Source organism: Ambystoma mexicanum, chromosome 6q (genome assembly GCF_040938575.1).
Source record: "Ambystoma mexicanum isolate Mex_15411 chromosome 6q, UKY_AmexF1_1, whole genome shotgun sequence".
In the NCBI taxonomy this organism is placed as follows: domain Eukaryota; kingdom Metazoa; phylum Chordata; class Amphibia; order Caudata; family Ambystomatidae; genus Ambystoma; species Ambystoma mexicanum.
Genome location: NC_090937.1, coordinates 42,732,422 through 42,759,581, shown reverse-complemented (window position 1 = coordinate 42,759,581; position 27,160 = coordinate 42,732,422). Strand labels below are relative to the sequence as shown.

Sequence of the window (27,160 nt, the reverse complement as noted above, 5' to 3'; positions counted from 1 at the left end):
GTGCATTTTTCTGATGCCGGAGTCTCGTCTGAGAATGAGATCTTTCCAATGGGCCCTCAGGTCCCAGTGGTCTTAGTTTTCGGGCAAGATATCAGACTCTTCAGGTTCCGAGAAGGATCGCAACAGGATCTCTTGTGGTGGGCGTGCAAGGACAACATTCGGAAAGGAGAACCTTTTTGATAACCATGGCCAGAGATAATGGTAGTTTGGGACGCCTCCCTCATGGGTTGAGGAGCCCACACCAACGATCTGACCATCAATGGTCGTAGGTCTCTATCGCAGTCCGAACTACACATCAACCTTTTAGAGTGGAGGGCAATCATACTAGGACCGATGGCCTTTCTACCTTTGGTGAGGGTAAAAAGGACCTGACAATGACAGACAACACAGGAGCCATGTGGCGGCTGGTGAATGTTGGAAGTGGTGGGGCGGTAAACATGATGCGAGTAAGCACATGCATGTGAGCTGAAACCATACTATGGGGTGTTGGGGGTGTTCTCCCCCCAATAAATTTTTTAAATAAAGGGTTAAAAGTAGGCATTTTACAGTACCGTTTTCAATCAAAAAGACAAAAAATTTTTTGGTTTTACAGGCAGTTCTTAAGAAGAAGAATTAAGAAGAATCTGCATTTATGTCTTACCTTACCTTGACTTGATTAAATTCACTCGATTGCAGCAAAAACCCTGATGAGGCAGCTCCAGTGCAGAGCTCTAGGTAGTTTAAGAGAGGGAAATGAAAAAATCACATTTGCTATCATATTCTGGCACTAGATGACTAGAGGCAAATGATAGTCTTTTTCATGCCCGATTACAATAACGTACTTCTACCAGTGTGATCAAAATCAGAGCAGTCAAGTGTTCTACCAAATAAAAGTTCTCCTGCATTCGCAAACAGATGAGCGCATCTTAATACTGCTTCTTATGGTTACCTCGAAGGGCCTCCACGGTTACAGAATACTACAGCAAATGGCATGCTTCCCCACTGCAGGTGACAAAGATGTCCATTGGAAAAGCCCACGAAAGTGATGTTGCTGCAAGACAGAAGAAATTAACTATCTAAATGCCAGAAGCTGCAGCCCAAAAGAAAACACACTGACAATTCAAATAAAAAATGCAAATTACAACATGCCATTGTATAGGCATTAGTAATGTAAAGTAGTTCATTGTTGGCACCTTGCATTTGAATGCATTAATTTTTGGGCAAATGAAATTGTAATGAGGCGTTAGCACTTGCATATCAGTGGGGTGATTGGAAGTGTAGGTGATACAGCTCATGCTCACAGTACTCTTGAAGTGTCTGGTTTCAGACGTGAAGGTGAGAGTTAACCACTTGTAACATTGAAGTTGTACTATAATGGTCTCATTAGAATGTGTAAAGAAGTTAGATGCCCCCGCACAAGTAAGCTTGCCCTCCACAGTCTAAAATGAACCCCTCACTTAACATTTGAAGGTTTAGATCCCGTACACCTATGACTCGGACTCCCCTGCAATTCTATATTAATTAACTTGGAGAACCCGAGTTCATTAATATAGATGACAATAAAGTATTATTTTCAGTGGCAGCAGCACAGGTACTGTGCCTGCACACCTCTGGCTACAATGCAATGCAGTGTTATAGAAATAGAATAAATCCTATGGATACCTTTTGTATGGCCATATTGGAATGACACATTTCTCTCCATGTATGAGCATCTGTGAGTTGAGCAGCGAGGCAGGTATTTAGGGCCATTGCACAACACACAAACGTGAGGAGTTGTTCCAGTGCTGAAGGTACTAAAGAGCCAAGTTACCCTGCACGCCTTTTGCACCTCAGCCAACATTAGCAGGACCCTATGCTGTTTTAGTCTGCTTACTATATCTCCTTTGTGGTGTACAAACCTGTATGAGAACATGGGTCCATTGCACATTATCAACACACCGTGAGGTCGCAGACACACTAGACTAAATATAGTGCATATACTGAGCATGTCATCTGTTGTTATTATTAATCATTCTTTAGAAGTTGGTGATTACAGCGATGGGTGGTGGTTGGGAAATGGTGGCAGCAAGGCTACTGCTGTACCTGGCAGCCAAGCTGTATGCAGTATCCATGCACTGAGCCAGTGCCAGCTATTTGACAAATGATAGCACTGACAGTAGAGGAAGCATCAAATGAAGGATATATAAGCCAAAAAGAAGCAGAATTCCTTATAAAGAACTCCTCAGCTTCAAGAGCATCTGGGCCAAATGGGCTAACCAACCAGATTCTAACATCTGATATTCCCCTGTGGTCACATATTTTGTTCTATTTACTTAGAGAGGTGATCAGGCTGAGAAAGCTTCCAGAGTCCTGGCGGGGGGGGGGGGACATAGTTCTACCCATTTATAAGAAGGGAGATCAGGCCGATCCAATAAACTATCGCCTGATCTCCCTTCATGATGCCGAAAGTATAATCTTTGCTGGGTTGGTGCTCAGAGAGTTGGAGCTTTGGATTAAGAAGGAAGGAATCCTATCAAAGCATCAAATTGGATTCCGCCGGGGTTTATCCACAACATTGAATGGCCTGATCTTGAGCATGGTGTCATCCAAATCATTAGAGAAGGGTGGTCCCCCCACTGTTTGGGGCCTGGGTTGATTTGTCCCCGGCCTTTGACACCTTGAACAGAGCTTGTTTGCGGCAGAAGCTTAAGACAGTGGGCTCTCCCAGCTCCCCTACTGGCAAAAATAGGTAGACCCCCATTAGTGCTCCTATCTGAGGGTGAGGCTGAGGCTGGATCTTCAGGCAAGTCTATCTGTACCCATTCACACAGAGAGGGAAGTGTGGCAGGGATGCATACTAGCTTGCTGCCCCTTCAATCTTTATCTGACTGATTTGGCTGAACATCTGGGAGGGTGTGGTCCGGTAATCCCGAGGGTTGGCTCAGAGAGGCTATATTGGGTAGAATATGCTGACCACATTGTGTTGCTCGACCACAGTCCCGTGGGTCTCCAGCGTTTACTGGACACTTTTGTAGATTACGCGAGTTCTAATGATCTCAGTGTTAATCCCCTTAAATAGTAGTCTTTAAACGGCCCATGTAGAAGGAATCTCGATTTCAGTGGAAGCTCTTGGGACAGGAGATACCAATGGCTGGCTGAGGTTCTCTACTTGGGTCTTAATGTAAGATAATTTCTATCTCAGAGATTTGTGAAGGACATTTTGGATGGGTTGTCAGATGAAGAAAATAAACCATGGTTTTTGTAGATTTTCTGTGATTCCCTTGATAAAATGTTATATTGGCAAGGTAATCCCTTCCCTTATCTATGGTCTAGAGATCAATCAAAGTTTAAAATGCTGGACTGGGATAGGATGGAGGGTAACATTTGGAAGTATGTCTTTGCTCTTCCTCAGTGCCTGCTGATTGCCTGCTTAAGGTGTGAACTGGGTATCCATTCTCTCTGTTGTTATGGAGAGTGGAGGATTCTCTCTTTGTTTAGGTTGATTTTGGTCCCAGCCACTTACATAAAAGGCATGAGCGAATTTGCTAACACGTATGCAGCGCTAGATAAGCCACAAGCCTCCTTAAAGAAGGTTTCTGGAAGTGGAGTTTTTGGTAGGGCTGGCAGAGGCATGGGCCACTGGGCCAGCCACTCGTTCAGCTACAGGGCCCCTTCCAGTAGAAGCTGTCGGGATCAGGAAGATCGCAAGCCAAACCCCTTTCTCCCGTCCCGGGGGAGTGGAAGAGGGAGAGACTGGAGGCACGGCAGCAAGCAGCAACCCGCCAACACAGGTGAGAGCACCGCCTGTACTGTGCAGTGTTCTAGCATCCAGTGGAAGGGAGGCTTGCGCAGTGCGCAGACAGATGGTTAGACATCACCAAAGGTGCGTCGCTGCAAGCAGTGCAAGGGTTCTGTTTAGAATTCTACTATCAGCAGCCCACTCAAGCGCAGCTGCCCAGACCCCTAGTGTTTTCAGCAGAAGATGAGTGCCTGCTAGGAGAAGAGATTGTGCAGCTGCAGTGCAAGAGGGCAATCACGCCGGCAGATATCGGCTTCTTCTCCTTCGTGAGCAACATGTTTCTAGTCAGACGGAAAACTAAGCTATGCCCAGTGATAAACCTTAGGGTGCTGAAGCCTTCCTAGTGTACCATCACTTCAAAATGGAGTGCATTCACTCCTGCAAGACATTCTTCAGTCACAGGATTGGCTGGCAAGGATAGACTTTTGCTGTTTCCTGCAATTCCTTTGGCACGGCCAAAGGTGGGAGTTCACCTGTCTCCTGTTCGGACTGGCATCTGTACCTTGGTGCATCACCAAGGTAATGAAGCCAGTCGTGTCCAAACAGAGAGCAGGGCATTCAGCTCATTATCTACCTGTGTGATGTGTGCCTGATGTGCCAGGACAAACAACTGTTGCAGAAGCAAGTTGTGGACACAGGCAGGTTACTGCAGGATCTGGGGTTCCTGATCAATTGGGAAAAGTCAGATATCACTCCGTCCCAAACAATGGAATTCATAGGATTTCCCATGGATTTGGTGCAAGGGACCCTCAGCCTACCTCTGGCGAAGGTCAAAGATCCTGAACCTGGCCCTCTCCGCTACCAGGTGCTTCAACGCCTCAAGATACAACATCTTTGGAGGGGCCACTCATACGAGCAGAGAGCCCTGCTCTCCCCAGAAACAAGGACAGAGTTAGCCTGGTGGTACCACCACATGGAGGCTTGGAATGGGAGAGTGATTTTCGGATCCTCCCCAGATCTAGTCATAGAATCGAATGTCAGCTGTTGGGGCTGAGGAGCCCGATGCAGGGAGATGACAACTGGAGGCAGGTGGTCAGGAGAGGGGTTCAGTCTCCATATCAATTGCCTGGATTTACTGGCAGGCTCCTTTGCGGTGAAGTGTTGGATGCAGGAGAGAGCGCAGTGCTGCATACTCCTCAAGATGGACAATGTCTCTACGGTCCAATATATCAATTGGTTAGGGCTGACGAAGTGCAGGATGCTAGTGCAGCTAGCGAAATAATTATAGCACTTGAGCCTGTGGAACAACGTCAGCGTGATGGCAGACTATCTCCTGGGGCTACAGAATCAAGTGGCTGACTGGAACTCAAGATATCTCAGGGATTTCAGTGACTGGCAGCTGACTGAATTGAGCGGTGTTCCTAGAGATCATGGCTCACCACAGGCCCTACCAGATGGACCTGTTAGACTCCAGGCTCAACAGACAGCTACAGCGTTTTTACAGCTGGAGGCCGGACCCAGAAACAGTGGTGAAAGACGCTTTCCTGCAAGCATGGGGTCCAAGCTCAGAATATGTGTTCCCGCCTTTCGCTATGATAGCACGAACGCTGACTCGGGTGAAGAGACAGAAAGCAAAGATAATGCTTGTGATTCCAGATTGGAGAGGGTAAGCCTGGTTTCCAAGCCTGCTACAGTTGTCATGCCAGTCTCTCACCTAACTGCCTCGAGATCTGATGATACTGCGGGGCCAGAACACAAGAGGCATCCGTTGGTTCGGACAGACTCATTAAGCCTAATAGCCTTTCCTGGTTTCCAGAGAGCCTGGTCGCTGCAAGGCATTTTGGGAGAGGCTGAGCAATTTATCAGGGAATCCTGGGCCCCAGAGACAAAGAAAGCATACAAAGCCACCTGAGGGAGGTGGCATAGCTGGTGCCTGCCTAGGGACGTTCATCCCGCTAGAGCAGACCTAGTCCACATAGTGATCTTCTTAGCAGCGTTGGCAGTGCAAGGTAGGGCATACCGGACGGTCCACAACGCAGGCTCGGCTATAGCAGCAGGGCACACGCATGTGGCTGGGTTCTCAGTAGGGGAGCATCCTCTGGTGTGCAAACTATTCAAGGGAGTAAGGCATTTGAGACCTCCAGCACCAAAGCACTCCCAAATGTAGGATTTTCACATGGTCCAGAGGATGTTCCAATCATGGGCAATGAGTGAGAAATTGTCATGCAAGGCTCTGTCGGCTAAGCTCGCAACCTTGCTTCTTTTCATTTTATGCAAGAGGACATCAGACGTTACAGCCTTAGAAGTCAATAACAAGTTCTTTTCGCCCGAGGGTTACTTTTCATGTCACCAAGAGAACAAAACCCAGGATCAGATCAGTAACGTACCCGGCTTTCCCGGATCAGCCGAAGCTGTGCCCAGTCAAATGCTTGGTATCTTATGAAGCTATGGCAGTTCAGTTTAGGCCGCTGGAGCAGTCCCGGCTGTTCTTAGCCTTACGGAAGCCGTTCAAGGCTGCATCCGCGGCTACCCTGGCCAGATCGGTGCATTGGTGTATGCAGCAAGCAGGCATCAATATCGAAGTCTACGGAGCCCACTCGACCTAAGGCGTCCAAGGCATTCAGCGTAGGCACTCGCTTAGAAGATATTATGTAGGCGGCAGGCTGGTCTAACAAATTTATTTTTAAGACCTTCTACTTTAAGCCAGCTGAACAAGTGTCAATGTTGGTAGGAAGTAAGCTTTAAACAAGCATAATCCGAGCCTCCGGTCTTGACATAGAATTCAGATTTGTCCTACTATCGTAACAGAAAGTCATAATTCTACCATACTAATATATCTACAGAGTCTATTAACTTTGCAAAGGCTATCCTTAAGAAATTGGAAGAAATTGAATGTAATGAACATCATGATTTTGGAAGAAAGAACTCCACCCATTGATGTACCTCGCCTCTTCCTTCTACAACTAGCAGAAATTGCTTTAACAAAAAATTAGGACACATTTTTGGAGCAGCTGCCCGAAACTGCTATGGGTGCTACTTTTTCCCCATTGTTGGCCAATCTATATAGGTTGCAGATTTTCGAGACATTGTGTATTCATGCTGATGATAATCCCTTTTACGGACCGGATCTCCCTCTAGACTCGTTACATTGATGATATCCTTATGATTTTCAATGGTGACAATGCAACATTTGAGGAATTTATGTTGTGGTTAAACACCAGGAATCAGCATCTAAAATTTGCTATTGAGACCAGTAAGAAAGATGGCAAGTTGAGCAACACTTTATTTAGAAATAATACGTACAGAAATTCCATTCTGGAATATACCAGTTGACATTCAAAGAGTTTACGGGGCCCTGCCAGATGGACCTGCTAGACTCCAGGCTGGAGCCCTGGGTCCAGCCCATGTACCCACCATCCAGGATGTTACTGGAATCCACAGTGCTCCGGCACCCAGGCTGTGCCCCACAGTCTCACAGGGCCCTGCCCTGCAACTACCTATAGGTCCGGGTGAACCCGACACCCCATCATGGTGCTGGGCCCCCCACGCACCATTGAGACCGGCCGCGTGACCGCAGCCGGCCCCACAATAATGGTGATGAGGGAGTTGAACCCCTGCGGTGTGCTCCGCTCCATTGCTGTCTCTCATTTTTTTTCTCTTTGTGGGAAGAATGAGGAGGGAGAAAGGAAAGAAAGGAAGAGGAGCAACGTCCATCGGCACAGAGAAGTGCAGGGATGCCCTTGCATGCTTTGCCCCGGCCCTCATTCATGAGGGAGCTTGTGCAGCAGGGATCAAAGTGTGCTTGCATCCCGCTGTGGCCCTGTAGTATCCGCCATATTAAAGAGATGTCGTGATCCCGTGGAGGAATCACCACTGAACTACTGTTCATTTTCGAAGATTAGGAGTATGAACAGTAGACCGAAGACAGAATAAACCTTCCCCTCAAGATCGCAGCTTGCAGGACTAAAACACACCTGACAGGCCGCGCTGTTTGGTGAAAAGTCAGGAGCAGCAACAGAGCTAAGGAGAAAACACAAAGATTACAAATACCATAAATGAAGGTTCAAACCAAGGTCTCCCAGCCGCACCACCCTCAGCAACCCCACTCTTACCTGCAGTGGTTGTGAAAAGAACGGAGAACCTACTGAATTCCAGAAGTGAAGAAAGCAACAAATGGGTAAGTGTTCCACAGTTCCTAGAAGAGCAAAAGGTCCCAAACTAGCTAACCCGGGCGGCACGAGGGCGCAACTAACTAGCCAGTTCCAATCCCAGGTGTAACAGCATAGCGTCCCAGAAAGAACCCCCAATCCTCAAAGAAGTGTCCTCAGGTGAATACCAGAAATCCTCAGCAAAGCGTCCATGTAGTGTCCCAAAATTAAGGAGAAGTTGAAATCCAGGAAACAATAGAAAAATAGTGACCAAGTATTCATTCAGCAGAGCGTCCAACAATCACTTGGTAGAGGTATGAATAGTGCGGTGTATGAACAGAAGTTTGTGAAGCTTTTTCTAAACAGGTACCAGCAGTAATAAAAAAAATGGAAATTCTTGAGTCAAAAAAACACCTGCGGTTGCAACCGTTTGCATATGGCGAGCAGGACCGGAGTTTCCAAACACAGCAGCTGTACTCACATGCAATAGAGAATGAGCTAAGACACAGGGCAGTGCTCGGCTGACAGGAAAAAGTCAGAGAGAACAACAATCCAATTTAGGAACAAACGAAAACAAAGTTGGGTGGAAGCCCCAGAGTTCAAGTAACCAGGTAAGCAGCAAAGGGGGAGGGGACCGGGCATCGGGAAACAATAAAGGGCAATCCAAGGAAGCATAGCCAAAGTGGAAAACAGGATTCGAATATCAGGAAATCAGGATACAAAAGTGTGACTCAACAACACTAAAAGCACTTGTTAAGGAGCACTCGGGCGGTGTCCCAGAGCCGCATATATGATGATGCATGATGCAGAGGGACGCAGATGTTGCCTTTGAATCACGTGACTGCTCTTTTTCTTGGAATGCAGGGAATCGTAGTTTCTTCTGTATTGGTGCTGTACAAGGCGCCAGGGCAATTTCCATGTCTTCCTATGAGAGGTAAGCAAGAAGGCACGGGGCATGACAGTACGCCATCCACAAAGAGCGGCCACCCAGGGGACCCCGAGAATGTTGCTGCCAAAACTGACGCAAGAGGCGCGGGTTATGTAAATGAGAGGCAGGTTCCCAAGACCTCTCCTCCGGCCCGTAGCCCTTCCAGTCCACCAAGTAGAACCATCTACCACGGCGAAGGCAGGTATCCAAAATAGCCTGAATCTCGTATTCATCCTCATCCTGTACAGAAACAGGTGCAGGGGCAGTGGGAAGGCGAGTCCCAGGAATACGAGGACGGAGTAAGGAGACATGGAATACCGGATGAACTCTCCAACATGCCGGTATATCTAACTGGACAGCTACCGGGTTAAGACAATGTGAGATTTTAGAAGGACCCACATAACATGGTAACAACTTGCGGTGACCATGTATAGACAGGTGTTTCGTAGCAAGCCAAACGTCACCAGGATAAGAGGGAGCCGGAGAGCGGTGTCTATCAGCTTGATCTTTTGCCCGTGATTGGGCAGTGAATAAGTGCTGAGAGACCGTTTTGCGAATGGACACTGAGCATCCCGTATGTCTTGGGCTGCAGGGACCCTTTCCAAAGAAGGCAGAACAGGTGGCAGAGAGTGAGGATATTGGCCATATAGAGCATGACATGGAGAACAACCTATAGAAGAATGCCTAGAATTATTGTAGGAAAACTCAGCAGCACCAAGTACTGATAGCCAGTCCGTTAGATGTTTCAAACATAAACATTGGAGGAATTGTTCCAGGGTGGCGTTAGTGCGCTCTGTTTGCCCATCAGTCTGTGGATGGTATGCTGAGGAAAGACGTGCATTAACACCCAGTGACTGAGTCAAGGCCTGCCAATAGCGAGACGTGAACTGTGAGCCACGATCCGAGATTATCACCGTGGGGAGCCCAAAAAACCATACCACATGATCAAAAATCAAGGCCGCCAAACGAGTGGCAGAGGGAACACCTTGACAGGGGATGAAGCGCACCATTTTCGTGAAGACATCAACCACAACCAAGATGGTCGACATGTTCTTGATTACATGCAACTCAACTACGAAGTCAAGAGTTACGGTGTGCCATGGGCATGGAGGAAGGGGCATTCTCATAAGAAGACCAACTGGTTTACCGGATGGTCTTTTACACTGTATGCATAAAGCACAATGGGAAATATACTGGTTGACATCGCTCTTCATACCCGGCCACCAGCACCAGCGATGTAACAGGTCATATGTTTTCGATTGACCCGGGTGTGTGGCTAGTCATGCATCATGTGACCATTTCAAGGCCATACTTCTGGTATGAATGTCAGGTAGGTACAGTCTATCCTTCACACAGGGAAGACCCGAAACGAGCCTGACCCCCAGACTTTCAAGAGAAGGAACATGATCTTTAGCCCACTTTTTTAGGCAGTCCAACAGTGAAGGGGAAACTGAACAAACACACACCACTGACCCCGTAGGTAGGATGGAGGACTTGGATTTTGAAGTGTCCAGATCGACCCCAATGCGAGATAAGGCATCAGCCTTACCATGTAATGGACCAGGCCGATAGGTGACCGTGAAAAAACAAATGCCAACGAATATGTCGGGCGTTGGTACACTTGGCATGTGATAACGCCTGCAGGTTGCGATGATCAGTATAGACAACAACCGGATGCCGAGCGCCCAGAATATGATGCCTCCACTCTTTGAAAGCTGCTCAGATGGCCAAGAGTTCCCTCTCCATGATGGTATAACTGCGTTCGGCTGATGACAAAGACTGAGAATAATAGGCCACTGGATGTAATTGTCGTGTGGCAGGACACACTTGCGAAAGGATGGCCCCTACCGCAATGGCAGATGCGTCAGCTTCCACAATAAAAGGAAGGGAAGGATTGGGATGTTGTAGGACAGGGGCATATGTAAAAGCCTCCTTTAAGGTTTGAAAAGCCGATTGGTTCCGATGATCCCAACAGAAAGGGACAGAAGGGCTAGTGAGACAAGTAAGGGGGGGCAACAATTTCAGAAAAGGAGGAGATGAATCGCCTATAAAAGTTTGAGAAACCAAGGAAGGATTGCAAGGCCTTCACCGAAGTTGGAACAGGCCAATCCAGAACTGCTTGCACCTTAGAGGAGCACATGAGCACCCCTTCTGTGGATATACAAAAGCCAAGGAATTCCACTGAAGGAGCATGGAAAATGCACTTTTCTAGCTTAGCAAATAGGGAGTTCTCTCGGAGACGTTGTAGAACAGAGATAACATGTTGCACATGATGTTGAAGGGTGTCAGAAAATATGAGAATGTCATCTAAATAAATCACGACATATAAATCCAGCATATCCCGAAAGATATCATTGACGAAGTGCTGGAAGGTAGCCGGGGCGTTACAAAGCCCGAAAGGCATGACGCAGTATTCATAAAGACCAAACTTGGTCTTAAAAGCGGTCTTCCATTCGTCAATCCACCTAACCCTTACCAGATTGTAGGCACATCTTAAATCAAGCTCCGTAAAGATAGTGGAAGAAGAGACTCTATCCAACAGTTCTGAAATAAGAGGCAAAGGGTACTGGTTCTTAATCGTGATTTTGTTAAGGGATCTGTAATCTACACATGGGCGTAGAACCCCCTTCTTTTTAGGCACAAAAAATATGGGAGAGGCTGCAGGAGACCGAGAAGGTCGAATGTGACCCAAACGTAGAACCTTGTCCACATATTCACGCAAATATTTCTCTTCTTTTTGGGTCATGGAATAAATACGCGAATGCTGAACGATTGCTCCAGGTACCAAGTTGATAGGGCAATCGTAACTGCGAGGAGGAGGGAGATTGTCTGACAAACCCTTGTCAAAAACATCGGCATAACCGGCGTACTCCGAGGGCAATTTAGAAGCGGAAACCTGAAGCGTGGCACTAATCGAAAGAGCACTAGCCACCAAAGCTAGACAGGGTGAAAAGTTTGTTTCAGAACAGGTTTCCAGATAGTGTTTGGTGCAATACTCCAAAGAGAACTGGACTGTTTGCTTTACCCAGTTAATGACAGGGTTGTGCAATTTCAACCAGGAAAACCTAAGGATCACCCCAAACTGTGGGGTGGAGATCAGGTCAAAAGTAATCCATTCTGAATGTCCTTCCGCCGTGGACATAAGAACGGAATCAGTGTTTTCGGTAATCTGTCCTGACACTAAGCATGATCCGTCCACCGCGTGTACCTCCTCTAGTTTAGATTTCGAGAAGGTGGGCAACCCATGACTCCTAGCAAAGTGGATATCCATATAATTCCCACTCGCGCCAGAGTCCAACATAACTGGGCAAGAAAAAGATACACCGTCTGCCGCAGAAAAACGCAGCCATATGTCCTGGCATTTCCTACCGTTTTTTGGGGTCTTTTAGGGCACATCCAAATGAAATGCCCGGACTGTCCACAGTAGAAACATAACTTGTTTACTAGCCGTCTTTCTCGCTCTACCTTTATCAGGGGACATCGCACAGCCCCGATTTGCATTGGTTCAGGATCTCCGGGCGAGACGGGGGAAGAAGAGACAGGTCTAGAAGAACGCAATTCGGGTATTCTGCGCCCACCCCTGCGTTGTCGCAGTCGAGCATCGACTTGCAGGACTAATTCCATCAACCCTGGAAACCCTGATGGAATTGAGGGCACAACGGATAGAGTGTCTTTTAGTTCTTCGGACAGTCCCTTGTAAAAGACGGCTGCCTTATTTTGTTCAGGCCACATTGTTTCTGCGGCCAGTTGATTAAACCGGGTGAGATACCGCAAGAGTTCTTGCTTACCCTGGCTGATAGTTAGGAACTCCAGGTCTGAGGCCTGGGCCTTATACCTAGCATCGAAAACTGAGTTTTCAGCCTGTATGAGGGCATCAAAATCGTATTATACAGGGTTATCGGCTTCCAATAATGGGTTGGCCCAGGCTGCTGCCATCCCGCCTAAATGGGATGAAATGAAAGCAGCTTTCGTAGTAGCGTCAGGAAAGGCCAATGGGCGACACAAAAAATGCAGGCGACATTGGTTAATAAATGTCCGGTAAGACTTGGGGTCTCCCGTAAAACACTCCGGCGGAGCCAATGGAAAAGGCCCAGGAAGGACCACCGGCGTAGGGGGGAGGAGATGGTTTAACAAGAGGGGGTGCGGCAGCTGCAGCATCTTCAAATTCCTCATCAGGAGGCAGAGGTTGCAAAAAGCTCTGTAGGACATGCATTTGTTGATGGAGTGTTGCATGCGCAGATGCCATATTGGTGCGTAAAGCAGCAAAGGCTTGCATAAGGGTGCGGCCATGGAATCCGCCCCAGTTTCCATTCCGATGGGCAATATGAGGCTCCTTAATCTGTCGTGATCCCGTGGAGGAATCATCACTGAACTACTGTTCGTTTTCGAAGATTAGGAGTATGAACAGTAGACCGAAGACAGAATAAACCTTCCCCCCAAGATCGCAGCTTGCAGGACTAAAAAACACCTGACAGGCCGCGCTTTTGGGTGAAAAGTCAGGAGCAGCAACAGAGCTAAGGTGAAAACACAAAGATTACAAATACCTTAAATGAAGGTTCAAACCGAGGTCTCCCAGCCGCACCACCCTCGGCAACCCCACTCTTACCTGCAGTGGTTGTGAAAAGAATGGAGAACCTAATGAATTATTTCAGAAGTGAAGAAAGCAACAAATGGGTAAGTGTTCCACAGTTCCCAGAAGAGCAAAAGGTCCCAAACTAGCTAACTCGGGCAGCACGAGGGCGCAACTAACTAGCCAGTTCCAATCCCAGGTGTAACAGCAGAGTGTCCCAGAAAGAATCCCCAGTCCTCAAAGAAGTGTCATCAGGTGAGTACCAGAAATCCTCAGCAAAGCGTCCATGTAGTGTCCCAAAATTAAGGAGAAGTTGAATTCCAGGAAACAATAGAAAAATAGTGACCAAGTATTCATTCAGCAGAGCGTCCAACAGTCACTTGGTAGAGGTATGAATAGTGCGGTGTAAGAACAGAAGTTTGTGAATTGTTTTCTAAAAGGGTACCAGCAGTAATAAAAAAAATGGAAATCCTTGAGTCAAAAAACACCTGCGGTTGCAACCGTTTGCATATGGTGAGCAGGACCGTAGTTTCCAAACACAGCAGCTGCACTCACATGCAATAGAGAATGAGCCAAGGCGCAGGGCAGTGCTCGGCTGACAGGAAAAAGTCAGAGAGAACAACAATTTGATTTAGGAACAAACGAAAACAAAGTCGGGTGGAAGAGCCGGAGTTCAGGTAACCAGGTAAGCAGCAGAGGGAGAGGGGACCGGGCATCGGGAAACAATAAAGGGCAATCCAACGAAACGTAGCCAAAGTGGAAAACAGGATTCGAATATCAGGAAATCAGGATACGAAAGTGCGACTTAACAACACTAAAAGCACTTGTTAAGGAGCACTCGAGCGGTGTCCCAGAGCCGCATATAATGATGCAGAGGGACGCACGTTGCCTTCAAATCACGTGACCGCTCTTTTTTCGGGAATGCAGGGAAACTTAGTTTCTTCTGTATTGGTGTTGTACAAGGCGCCAGGGCAATTTCCATGTCTTCCTATGGGAGGTAGGCAAGACGGCACGGGCATGACAAGAGAAGAGGAAAGTAGCGGCGCGGGCGGCCAGAAAGAAGGAAAGGGACCTCCTGCTTGTGGAGAGAGTTGTGCTGCCCCCCAGGTGAAAGAAAAGAGAAGAGACAGCCTTCGCCGCATCGTGGAGGAAGAGCCCTGCAGACAGAGCCCAGTCAGCGGATCCGGCCTGGCTGCAGCCCTCTGCGAGGAGGGTGCTTGTATGGCCAGGGGGGGTCAGCCCGCTGCCTGCGCGACCTCCTGCATTTGGCTGTACAGCATCCCGCTGCCACCGGATAGTGGGGGCCTCACCCGTAATCATGGAAGGTGAGTGCCCCTCCCCCCATGCCACATGCTCCTCCGATGACACCCGGGCTGCTTGCGCGGTGAAGGAGGTGTGTGTGCCCAGCCCGCCTGAGCCCTCAGCGTGATCCTGTGGCTGGCAGGAAAGGAGGAGAAGCGGCTCCTGCTGTGGATATGCAGCTCAGCCTCGGTCGCCACAAGCAGCAGTATTGGCTTGGAGGCTTCCACATCGTTGGAGCCCCAGAGCTCTCCCGGGCCCCCCAGCGGTGATGTGCTCGGCAGCCCCATGTCGGAGCATACAAAACATAGACAGATGGCCCTCTGAAAATCCCGGGCTGTGTGGTGGTGAAAATCCAAAGTGCTCTTTGGAGCTTTTGAAAAGGGGAGGCCCTGCAGAACAAAGATCCTGCAGCCAGTTGGCAGTGAATGGCAGACACGCTCTGTGTTGGAGCATAGGTCAGGGGAACCTGGGGACACTGGCAGTGAAAATAGTGTAGCGCTGCGTGTCGGAGCAATCTCAGAGCTGAGCAGAAGGAAGACCTGGCGAGATCCCGGGCCATGGAGCCCATGCTGGCACTGCCTGTTTTTCCCCGGGGGCACATGTTAGGTGCTGCTAACATCAGAGCTTGTGAAAGATGAAAAGAAGCCCAAGAAGAATACCAGGGCCAGTTGGAGGTGAGTGAAAAAAAAAAAATTAAGCGCTGCGTGTCAGCGATATAAAAAATAAAATGTATGGGACCCTCCAGATCCCAGCCCCTTGCTGGTGCTGCACTTGTGCTCCTGACATGGGAGCAAGGTGAATGGACATGTACTCGCTCATAGGTGGAAAAGAAGCCCACTGCACAAAGGAGATCCTGTGTGATTCGCCACAGCATGCCGCAAGATGAGGCAGCTAGTAGCACTGACTGCCTGCCACTAAAGTCACCCTGCCTGCCCTACAAGTGGCCTCGCCACTGTGCACCCCCTACAACCTCAGCCATGGAGTGTGATTCCTAATACCCTGCCACCAGCGTCACCCTAACCCCATTGTCACCCTACCACTGATGTGCGCACTCCTACCTTGGGGAGAGAACTGGGTGACAAGTGGCCTCATTGCCCTGCAACTTGTGTCACCCTGCTGGCTCTGCAATTGGCCCCGACATCCTGCCACTGGCGTGCGCCCTGCCGGGCCCGCCATCGATGGACCAGGCTGATGTGTCCCTGGGGCAATTCCTGCCACCAGCAAACTGGGACATCACCGGCCCTATCTTCTTTCCTGAAAGAAGGGATGATGGGACTGGCCAGGACTGCTGCAGCCCCATCCTCAGCAGGGAATCCTGCTGGGAGGAGAATAAGTGGCGCAGCCCAGACACCCCATCACCCGTGTCTGGCCAACCAACACAGTCTACCCTGACACCGCCACCAAGAAGCAGTGCGACAGGCATGGTAAGGGTTGCAGCTCCTCCGGAGTGCTTGTGCGCCCTCCTGTGCCCCTGTAGAAAAGTGACACGCTGTCAGAATTAACACAATCCTTCCCGCCTTCCTCCTCACCTCTTTCTTCAGTAGCGTCTTCTTGGGTTACAGTCCTTCTACCTCTGCGAGACTCCTTAGGTTCCTTGGCCTTCTTGTCGTGTAAATAAGGCTGAGCTCCTTTAAAAGCCACGCTGTCGGGAGGTAGACCCCGTGAGGCTTCCTGGAAGTCTGTCCCCAAAGCAGGGAAAAAGCCTCCTGGCTGAAAAAACCCTGGGATGGATCCTTCTGGATGTGATGCGAAGAATGGAGTGTTCCTTATGACAAGATCCGGATTTGAAAGGAGGACAACTGAAGAAGTGATCCAGAGAAATGGCCCACCAACAGAATGACCGAGGAACAGAAAGTAAGGCAGTGAATACTGGCTGATCAGAGGAGCCGAAGGAAAATAGAAAGAGAGTAGTCTGCGGAAGATTCTGAGAAGTTGGGAAGAAGCTGCCTGATGTGATGAGACACACGGGCAAGGTGAGAGTCGTAGCGGAAATCGGGTAAAACAGTAGGGGGAAACTGAACAGGGGGCGCCAGAGAAGCACAGAAGTGCAAACAAGAGTCAAAGAAGCGATCGAAGGGACGACCGCACAGAAGAGGGCATAAAAGGCAGAGGAGAATAACAATGGAGCGTTAGCTCAAAGAGTGAAAACACCACTAGCATTGGCAGGTCGGAAGAAAAATACCGAAGGTGCAACGCATCGGACTGACAGAACCGTCACCGGTATAAGGAGTGGGCGGCCATCTTGGCAAACACTAGACCGCTCAATACAGAACGTCAGAAAAACAAGATGGCATTTTCAATGGAGTCTCTAGGAATGCCATAGATTCCATCGGTGAAGCATGACAGCATGCCTCCTCTTCCCCGGGCCCCCCCCGGCTTTCCTGGATGAAGACGATGGAATCTCCGAATGAGTAATGGAGGGTGGATATGATGGTGGGGTTCCCAAGTACATTGCTCAGTGTAATAACCCTTCCAATGTACCAAGTATTGGAGTCCCCCTTGATGGTAGCGAGAATCCACTAAATGTGAGACCTCATACTCTTCGGGTTCACTTGGCTTGTCGTACTTAGGTTGGATGGTCCTTCTCCGATAAGGGTCTGGGCAATATTCCTTGAGTAATGAAGAATGAAACACCGGATGTACTCTGCTCAATTGCGTGGGAAGGTCTAGCTGAAAAGCCACTGGGTTAATCTTCTTCTTAATTCTGAATGGGCCGATGTGTTTTGGGGCAAACTTTCCGATGTGAACCCACCTGGGTAAAAACTTAGTGGCCAGCCATACTTTAGAACCTTCCATCCATGGAGGATCGGGGAGTCTCTTCTTATCAGCCCATCTCTTGTAGTCCCTGTGCCTAGCTGTTAAGGTATCATATGCTAGCTGATGGGTTTCTTTAAAGGGATGGGACAAGAAGTTCAATGGAAGGAACTTTTGAAGGCTCAGGCAAACTTACGGACAGATGATGAGGGTGATATCCGTAGGTACAGTAGAACGGACTCATCCGGATAGCCGTGCGGGAGGTGTTATTATAAGCAAATTCCGCAGACGGGAGGTACAGAATCCAATCTTCCTGTCATTGGCTACAAAAACAACGTAAATATTGTTCCATTCTCACGTTCTGTCCATTGCTTTGCGGATGATAGCCTGAAGAGAGAGTGCGTTGAATACCCAGTTGTTTACACAAGGAGGCCGAAAACAATGAAGTGAACTAGGAGCCCCTGTCAGACACTACCGTTTGAGGGAGACCATGTAACTTCACTATGTCTCTGAGAAAAATCCTTGCAGTCTCAGGCGCTGAAGGCACCCCTTGTAATGGTACAAAATGAGCCAGCTTACTTAGAGTCTCTACTGTGACCATGATGGCAGTCTTAACCTGTGATAACGGGAGATCGACCATAAAATCCATCGATATATGAGTCCAGGGTTGGGATGGAATCGATTCTTGTTGAAGCAGATTGAGAGGTCGAGATGTTTGGTGTTTACTCATGGCACAAGTGGGACAAGTAGCCACATAAGTCTTGATGTCACGTGCACAACTCGGCCACCAAAAATATCAGATCCATTGTAGCCTTCTGGCCCTTGTGACTAGCCAAGGGAGTGTTTTGACTCCAAGACAAAACCAAGGTCTGTTGCCTTTTGCTGGGTAGATATGATGCATGATTTCTGAAGTAAAGTCTGGATCTTTCCTCTAGTTTAGACCTTAAGGCCTGGGATGGTCTGTTGAGAGCAAGGCTGCCTCTGGTATCATTGAGGAAGGTATTGGCAATGGTCCAAAAGGCTTTGCTAGACAGCAACAATTCTGGTTCCACACTGGATTCGATGTCCGTACCTTGGCTGCGAGATAGAGCGTCAGCAAGAACGTTTGCCTTCCCTGGGATGTGCGTAATGTCAAAATCGAACTGGGAGAAAAGATACGCCCATCTGGCATGTCTGGCATTTCTGCACTCCATCTGTTGAAGAATCTTCAAATTCCTGTGGTCTGTTCGGACTGTAAAGCGATGTATTGCTCCTTGTAACAGGTGACGCCACTCTTCACAGGCTTGTTTTATTGCCAAAAGCTCTCTCTCTATCACAGAGTAATTCCGTTCGCTGGGAGTAAGGGTGCATGATAGATATGCCACTGGATGTTCCTTATCGTCTCTATACCTTTGCAATAATGTTGCTCCAATCGCTCCGCCTGAAGCATCAGCCTCAATTATGAAAGGGTGAGCTTGGTTGGGTTGTATCAATATGGGAGCTGAGGTAAAAGCCTGTTTTAGTATAAGAAATGTTTGATCAGCTACAGATGACCATGCAAATGGTACACTCTTCTTCAGGAGAGCAGTAATGAGAGGCACCAAATTAGAAAATCCAGAGATAAATTGCCTGTAGAAGTTGCCTAGATCCAAAAAACGCTGAATATCTTTAACGTTCTTGGGTGTAGGCCATTGCAAGATGGCTTTTATCTTCCCCGGATCCATGCGAATCCCCTTTCTCGACAGTATGAACCCCAGCTAAGATACCGAGCGAGAGTCGAAGATACACTTCTCCGGTTTGATGAAAAGTTGATTTTGCAAGAGTCTCTTGAGTACTTCTCGTACATGTTGGTGATGCTCTTTGAATGAGTTAGAGAATACCAGGATGTCGTCCAGGTAAACCACTACTGTGGTAAACAGTAGATCAGCAAAACGTTTGTCAATGAAACGCTGAAATACTGCAGGAGCATTAACCAACCCAAAGGGCATTACTTTGTACTCAAAATGACCCAAGGGTGTCCGGAATGCAGTCTTCCATTCATCACCAGCCCGGATTCTGAGTAAATGGTAGGCACCCTTTAGGTCAAGCTTCGTGAAAATAATAGCTCCTTGAACAGCTTGCAGAACCTCCTTTATCAAAGGCATAGGATAACGGTCTTTGATAGATAATTGATTTAATCCTTGATAGTCAATACAAGGCCTTAATTCGGAGGATCCTTTTTTAGGAATGAAGAACAGAGAGGCCCCGGCTGGAGACTTGGATTCTTGAATGAGTCCATGATGAAGGTTGCTATCTAGGTATTCCTTAAGAGCCTGGCGTTCGGGTAAAGAGAGGGGGAACATCCTGCCAAAAGGTATTGAAGCTCCTGGCACTGTCTTGATGGTACAATCTTCATTTCTGTGAGAAGGAAGGGTATGAGGTTGATGGTCCAAAAATACTTCCATGAAATCCTGATAATATGAAGGAACCAAATATATTGAAGCTGCTGACAAGGATCCTGCAGAGTTTGATTCTGAACAAAATAAAGATTGGAAATGGATGTATTCGCTTTCCAGTCGATAGTAGGATTATGGATGGCGGCGTAGCCAAGGCATTCTCAGTATTACGGGGAAGTGCACAACTCGGATGAGATCAAAACCCACCATCTCCTGATGTTGGAACAGTTTTACATGAACTGGCCCTGTTTCATACCGAATAGGACCAGAAGATAAAGAGTTGCCGTCAACTCCTTCAACCGGGACTGGCTCTGTCTGCTTGCGGAAGGGTAGACCATTCTTCTCTGCCCACTGTATGTCAATAAAATTGCCAGCGGCACAACAATCCAACATAGCCATCACATCCCAATATTCTGGTTTACCGACTGTAAGGCGCACTTGGAAAACCATCAGGCGTGTGTCTTCATTAGAGGGTACCAGCAGATGATTTATGCAGGGAGTCTGACTTCTTTCCCCAGACTTTTCCCTGTTCAGGTTCGGGGGGTAGCGTTTCCCTGTCGCCGGGGGGGTACCTCGGGGCAATTCTGTAAGAGATGTTTCTGTGACCCACAGTACATACAGAGACCGAGATCCCTTCTTCTCTTTCTTTCCTCGGTGGTCAGTGGGCCTCTTGTGGTACCTATTTGCATTGGTTCCTCTCCCTGTGGATGTCATGCCTGTCAGTCCAGTCAAACCCAGCACGTCGGCTGCCACACAGAGAATGCCCAGACAGCTGATGTCACCTGGCCACATGGCCCATAGAACTGCCAGGCCGTTTTATACTCACTGGAGACTATTTGGCAAACTTCCGGGGAAACGCTTTTATTAAGGCACAGCGCATTGTAACGTTCGATTCACATTGCCTGCACATTGATAGATACGGCTAGAATTACCTACATTCAATGCACTCAGGTCTTGTCACGTGATGTTCCGATAATGTGATCGACATTACTCGTCCGTGCTCACGCGTTCTACGTGAGTGGTCACGTGACAAGTATTTAACCCGGAGTGTTCATGGTAATGCTGCTTCTGATCGTATCCTGTTTCCTGCATTCAGGAGCTTGGAGTTCAGTTCCTCGTAACTCCAGCCTTTACATCGGGTGTCTTCTGCGGTGCATCTTACCATCGTTAATGTGCTCCAATTCCACTCGGAGCAGTCGGCTGGGCTAATAGTCGACAACTTTGTTATTTGGCTTTCCGCCATTCCAATTCCTTGTTCTGAATAGCGGTTTCCGCCTCCTCTCCCAGTCAATTCTTCCAACTTGTCCTTTAATTTAAAGTGAGTTCCTCCTTCCCTTTTTTGCTGTAATCCCACTGCTCTGCCTAGTGTAGGACTACCTTCAATTTCTGTGAGATCAATCTGGACTTCCTTACCTCACAGATCTCACAAGGGCATTATCCGTCATTCCGGACTCCTTACCTCACGAATCCCACAAGGGCATTATCAGTCATCATTTACCTGGAACCTTAATCACAATTTTTCCACTACACCTTTGGGTTTTTCCATGCAGGACTAAGTGCACTGGACTTTATGAACGCTACCCTGGGTGCACCAACCCGACTCTAGTGTGGCCCTCGTTCCGTTCGGGTTAGTTCCCTTACTAACTTCCTTCCCAGTCGTTGTTATTTGGATATCGACTGACATCTTGGATTCTAGGGGTGACTGTCATAATCAACAGGTTAGTGTACTTTGGAAAGACTAATAGTTGTTGCTTGATTGTGGTATAGTTTCTAAAGTCATTCTTTATTTCTTTTAACAGTCAAAAAGGCAGCATTTGTACTGTCACATCTAGGGGGCACTGCTGCAGCGTGGGCGAACCCGTTACTTGAGTCCAACAGCCCATTGTTATAGGATTGTGATGAGCTGTTATCAGCAATGAGTAAAGTATTCAATATGTGATATGCAATCCAGGCAACAGATTTAGAACTGTTGTATTTACAGCAAGGTACTCAGTCCTTCCTGGCTTATCTCGCTCGATTCAACCAACTGACAGCAGAAACGCAATGGCCGGAAGGCAAGACGACTGCAGTTTTTTACAAAGGCTTGTCAGAGGAATTAAAAGACACCTTGTCAACAGTTCCCATAGTCCCTACAGGGTTCACAGAACAAGTAGACCTTACCCCTTCAAATTGATGCACGGAGATCCGCTAGGAAAGGGGAAAAGAAACCCTTCTTTTCCGCACCTGGTCGTCCCGAAGTATCCCAGTCCGCTGCTAGCGAACCCGAACCAATGCAAATTGGAGCTATTCGTGGTTGCCTATCTGCTGCTGAGTGTGAAAACCATAGCAAAAACAATCTGTGCATGTACTGTGGTTCTGCTGAAGATTTACTGGTTTCATGCCCCAAGAAACCAGTCAAAAAGATGGGAAACGCCAAAGCTCGGCAATAGTGGGGGTCCCTCTGTCGAGTGCCAAAATGGACTCCACCTTGTATTTGACCTCTTCCATAGCAGTAGCTGTGTCTTTAAGTTTCAATGGCATCACCGTGTAAACCAAGGCTATAGTAGATTCTGGTGCATCTAATAGCTACATTGATGTTACCTTTGCCAATCAATCTGCTATTCCCATGGTAGGTAAACCGGTTCCAGAATCAGTAAATACTGTTGATGGTTCAGCTTTATCTTCTGGTTTGGTCACAGAAGAAACCATACCCATTTAGCTGTCCCTACCCGATGGTCATACTGAAAACATGGTTTTTGACGTGATCTCTGCACCACAGTACCCGTTGATACTGGGTCTAGCTTGACTTAAGTTACACAATCCTGTCATAGATTGGGTCACCAGTCACATCCAATACCCCTCTGATTATTGTAATGCGAAATGTTTCCAGGAATCAGAGGTGGTCCACACACCTGTCCTGGCTTTTCTTGATGGGGTCCCAAGAATAGGTGCACTTGTTCCGAACAAGGTTTCGGTGCCTAAGGAATATATCGACTATGCAGATGTATTTGACAGGGGCAAGGCGGAACTGTTACCACCCCATAGACAATATGATTGTCCAATCAAACTGGTTGCTGGTGCTAAGACACCAACAGGTCGTGTGTATTCACTCACTCAACGGGAGGATGCAGTCCTAAAGGATTATATTGACAAAGCCCTCCAAATCGGATTCATACGTCCTTCACAATCTCCGGCGGCTTCTCCTTTATTTTTTATCCCTGAAAAAGGACACTTGAGGCCCTGCATTGATTACAGGGCTCTCAATGCAATAACTATAAAAAAATCAGTATCCTCCGCCCTTAATCAATGTCCTATTGGATCAGTTGGGCACTTCAGTCATTTTCACAAAACTGGACTTACGGGGAGCGTACAACCTTCTGCGTATTAGGGAAGGCAAAAAGTGGAAGACCGCTTTTAAGACCCGGTATGGTCTTTTCGAATACCTTGTCATGCCTTTTGGCTTGTGCAACACCCTCGCGACCTTCCAGTATTTTATGAATGACATCTTTAGAGACTACATTAATCAGTTCGTAGTCATGTACCTAGACGACATACTGATTTATTCAGCATCCATTGAAGACAATATCACACATGTCTCCAAAGTCCTTCAGAGGTTGAGAGAGAATCATCTTTATGTGAAGGCAGAAAAATGTGTACTCCACACCCAAGAAGTAGAGTTTTTGGGTTATGACATTACCAGTCAGGGAGTGAGAATGAGCCGTTCCAAGGTTAAAACCATACTTGATTGGCCTGTGCCCAACTCCATCAAATCCCTACAATCATTTCTTGGTTTTGCAAACTTTTACAGAAGGTTTATTCAGTCTTTCACTAAAGTGGTTGCACCCATTACAGCATTGACAAGTCCAAAGAAACTGTTTCACTGGACGCAAGAGGCACAGACGGTATTCGATCTGCTCAAAGAGACATTCACCACGGCCCCAGTCCTACAACATCCTGATCCGGATGTACCATACATTGTAGAAGCTGACGCCTCTAGTTTGGCCATTGGTGCTATCTTTTCTCAGGAATGTATCGACACTGGGGTGGAACATCCTGTGGCGTTTTTCTCTCGTAAGGTGGCTCCCTATGAAAGGGACAGCACAGTAACAGAGAAATAATTATTAGCTATCAAAGACGCCTTCCTTACATGGCGACATCATCTCCTTGGGGCAATGCATCCGGTGTTTGTCTATTCAGATCACCGTAATCTCCAAGCCATCAAAACCATGAAGTGTCTTACCGCACACAAAGCTCGATGGCATTCGTTTTTTGCCCAATTTGATTTCCGCATCTCGTACCGGCCTTCCAGAGACCATAACAAAGCGGATGCACTATCCCGGCTCCACACAGGTATTGACGATGCAGACACAAAGAAACCTCCGTTATTGGCAGACAATGTTATTTGCAGCTGTTCCGCACAACCCTCTCTGAAGCAGGATGTATTAGATTGGGTTTCAGGGAACCCTCAGGAGGTGCATAATCTCAATCCAGAAACCGGAGGCGGTCTCCTTTATATCAATGATGTTTTGTACCTACCCACAGAGAAAACCTGTACCAAAGCACTGAGTTAGGGTCATGACTCCCTGGTAGCGTCCCATCCAGGCCAGAAAAAGACCTTGGACCTACTGCAAAGATGGTGTTGGTGGCCAAAAATGGCAAGGGATGTGGTAGGCTATGGGCCTCATTACAAATTGCCCGTTATGGAAACAACGGTGGCGGTAAACTCGCCGCCACTGTTGTTTCCATGCCGGGCGATGACAACTCCTGCAGGCGGGAGGTGATGTTCCCGCCAGGTCTGACCTGGCGGGTTTAACACCGCCCGGCTGCAGGCGGACGAGGAAACACCGGCAGCATTACGAGATGCTGCCGGTGTTTCCATGATCCCCATTCCCTTTGAGTCCCAGAGGACTCAATGGGAGTGGGGATTAACACCATTCCGCCTCCGTGATTCCCGGGAAACTAGGGTTGTAATGCCCCGGTAATTCCGGGAATCACGGAGGCGGAATGGTAATACGAGTATGGCGGTAACCAGGTGGTTTTACCGCCTCGGTTACCGCCGGACTCGTAATATGGCCCAATGTCTCTTCCTGTGCCCTATGCACACAATGCAAAGATTCGCCAAGCAAACCTATGGGGCTGTTGCGTCCTTTACCTGTGCCACATAAACCCTGGTATATGGTATCCATGGATTTCATGGTCGACTTACCTCCCGTTCATGGATATGATACAGTTTGGGTTGTGGTTGATTACTTTTTTTTTTTTTATTTTTTTTTATTTTATTGGCATAAGATGCCTTTAAAAAGAGAAAGGAGATGAATGTTTCACTACAGTTAGTTCATTCTTCTCTCCTTGAGTGTTCGGGTATCTCTCGTCTGGTGGCACCTTAGCATCATGAGTTTGTAAGTCGCTTTCAATCCTTCGCCTTTGCTTCACTCTCACAATTTTGTCCTTGTTTTAGGTGTTATATCAGTAGTTTTTTCAACAGGCTCAAAAAGCGAATTAACGCATGATGCAGGTGTTTTTCCCGACTGTCGAACAGAGCTTGCCACCAATCGTCCGCACTTGGCGTTTGAAATTTCATTAAATGGGGCCCTAATGTCAATGTTCTCTCCCGATGTAGGCTTTTGCATTCGAGTGTTAAATGTTTTAGAGTTTCTTCCTTCTTGTTGCAGAATCTGCAGGCTGCATTGGGTTCTTCTACTTTGCGTTGCTCTCTAGTCCACTCCCTTGTTTTGAATGCATTTAATCTGAAGTGTAGAAACAAGGCTCTGCTGCCGTTGTCTGGGGACAGTTCGATATAAGGCTGTAGGGTGTTTAGATTTCTTGCTTCACTCTGCACCTCCTTCATTAAGTTGTTGGCTGATCTTAGGTTCCCAGTCACGATCCAGTCTAATCGCCAGACCTTTGTTTTTGCTGCATTCGGATTGTCGTGTAGGGTTTTTAGGTTGATGTCATAAAAAGCCATAATTTCCTCGCAGCGTTTATACCACATTGATAGCAGACAGTTGGGATTTCCTTTGCTGGAATTTTGTAGTATTTCGAATTGTAGGGCCACTTTCTTTATGGTTATCTTTCTAAAGAGGCTCAGCAGATTCCAACTGACTCGTGCATTGATTGATGTTAGGTTTAGCTCGTATCTGATGCAAGCAGTTGATGTACCCTTTGGTAGTTGCAGAACTCTTACCCTTAAGATGTTTTCTAAGGTAGACCAGACATCTGCGCAGCATCCGAGGGCATTTTCAGCACCAAAAATCAGGGCCGGCACTACGTTTTGGGAGTAAAAGTTCCTTACCGGTTTTATTGAAAATTTACCGTATTTCTTGTGTAAGACGCTGGCTTGGCATGCAAATTGCCGACATTTGGATTTGGCTATCTGTTCCCATTGACTGTCGTTCAGGCTCGAATTAATTTGCATGCCTAGGTATCTTGTGTTTGTTGTGTTGTTTAACCACTCTTTTCCCAGATGCCATTTAGGTTTTTTGTGCTTTGTTGTTTTCAAGTTTTGCAATGTTAACACCTCACACTTTTTTTATTGATTTGTAGGCCATTAGCTCTCACATAGAGGTCTACTGCGTCAATCTTTCGCTGTAGGCCTATGGGTGTTACGTCTAGCAGTATTAGGTCGTCGGCATAGAGCATCCAGCTTAACGGTGCTCCGTGTATTTTTGGAGAGAAGGAGCGCACGCTGTCAATTGCGTCTCCGATGTCCGATAAGAATAGATTGAATATTATAGCAGCCAGTGGGCAACCCTGTTTGACCCCGCTATAGGTATTTATCGCTTTGGACAGGGTGCCCTTTTGGTCCAGACGGATTTTGATGCTTGTGCCAGTGTGTAGCTCTTTGATGGCCGCTATCAGATCTTTTGGACATTCCCACTTCTTCATTTTCTCCCATAGTAGTTCTCTATCTATACTGTCAAAGGCATGTGAGAAGTCTATCAATGCTAGATGCACTTGGGTTCTTGTTCTTATTGCTTCCATTTTAAGGAGGTTGATTAAGAGAAGATTCAGGGAGCAGCCTACACCTTTGACAAAGCCGGTCTGACGTGGGTCCAGATGTTTTGAGTCAGCTGCCCATTTTACAAGTTGTTGTTGTAAAAGAGTCGCGTACACTTTGCCTAACACATCTAGCAGCGCAATGGGTCGATAGTTTGTTGGATCAGATCGATTCCCTTTCTTGAAGATAGGAATGATTATTGCGCGTTTCCATGAGTCCGGACTCTTGCAGTTAGCTGCTATTCTTTTGAACATAGTGTGACATAGCTCTGCCCACAGCTCTGGATTTTCTTTGATTGTGTGGTTTGTTAGACCATCCGGGCCTGGGGCTCTGGAGGAGCTAGCTCTTTTTATTATCTCCTCAATGTCGTT

The 27,160-nt window shown here is 47.5% G+C and overlaps 1 long non-coding RNA gene across 1 annotated transcript in view; it reads right to left on the bottom strand.

Annotated features, from left to right (window-relative positions):
• Positions 1-638: 638 nt before the first annotated feature.
• Positions 639-27,160, bottom strand: part of LOC138515450 (uncharacterized) — a 38,257-nt gene continuing 11,735 nt past the window's right edge. Inside the window, exons 2-3 of the long non-coding RNA XR_011282010.1 lie at positions 929-1,030; positions 639-710 (exon numbers count right to left, since the gene is read on the bottom strand). This is a non-coding gene — a long non-coding RNA (uncharacterized lncRNA). The remainder of the gene's footprint in view (positions 711-928; positions 1,031-27,160) is intronic.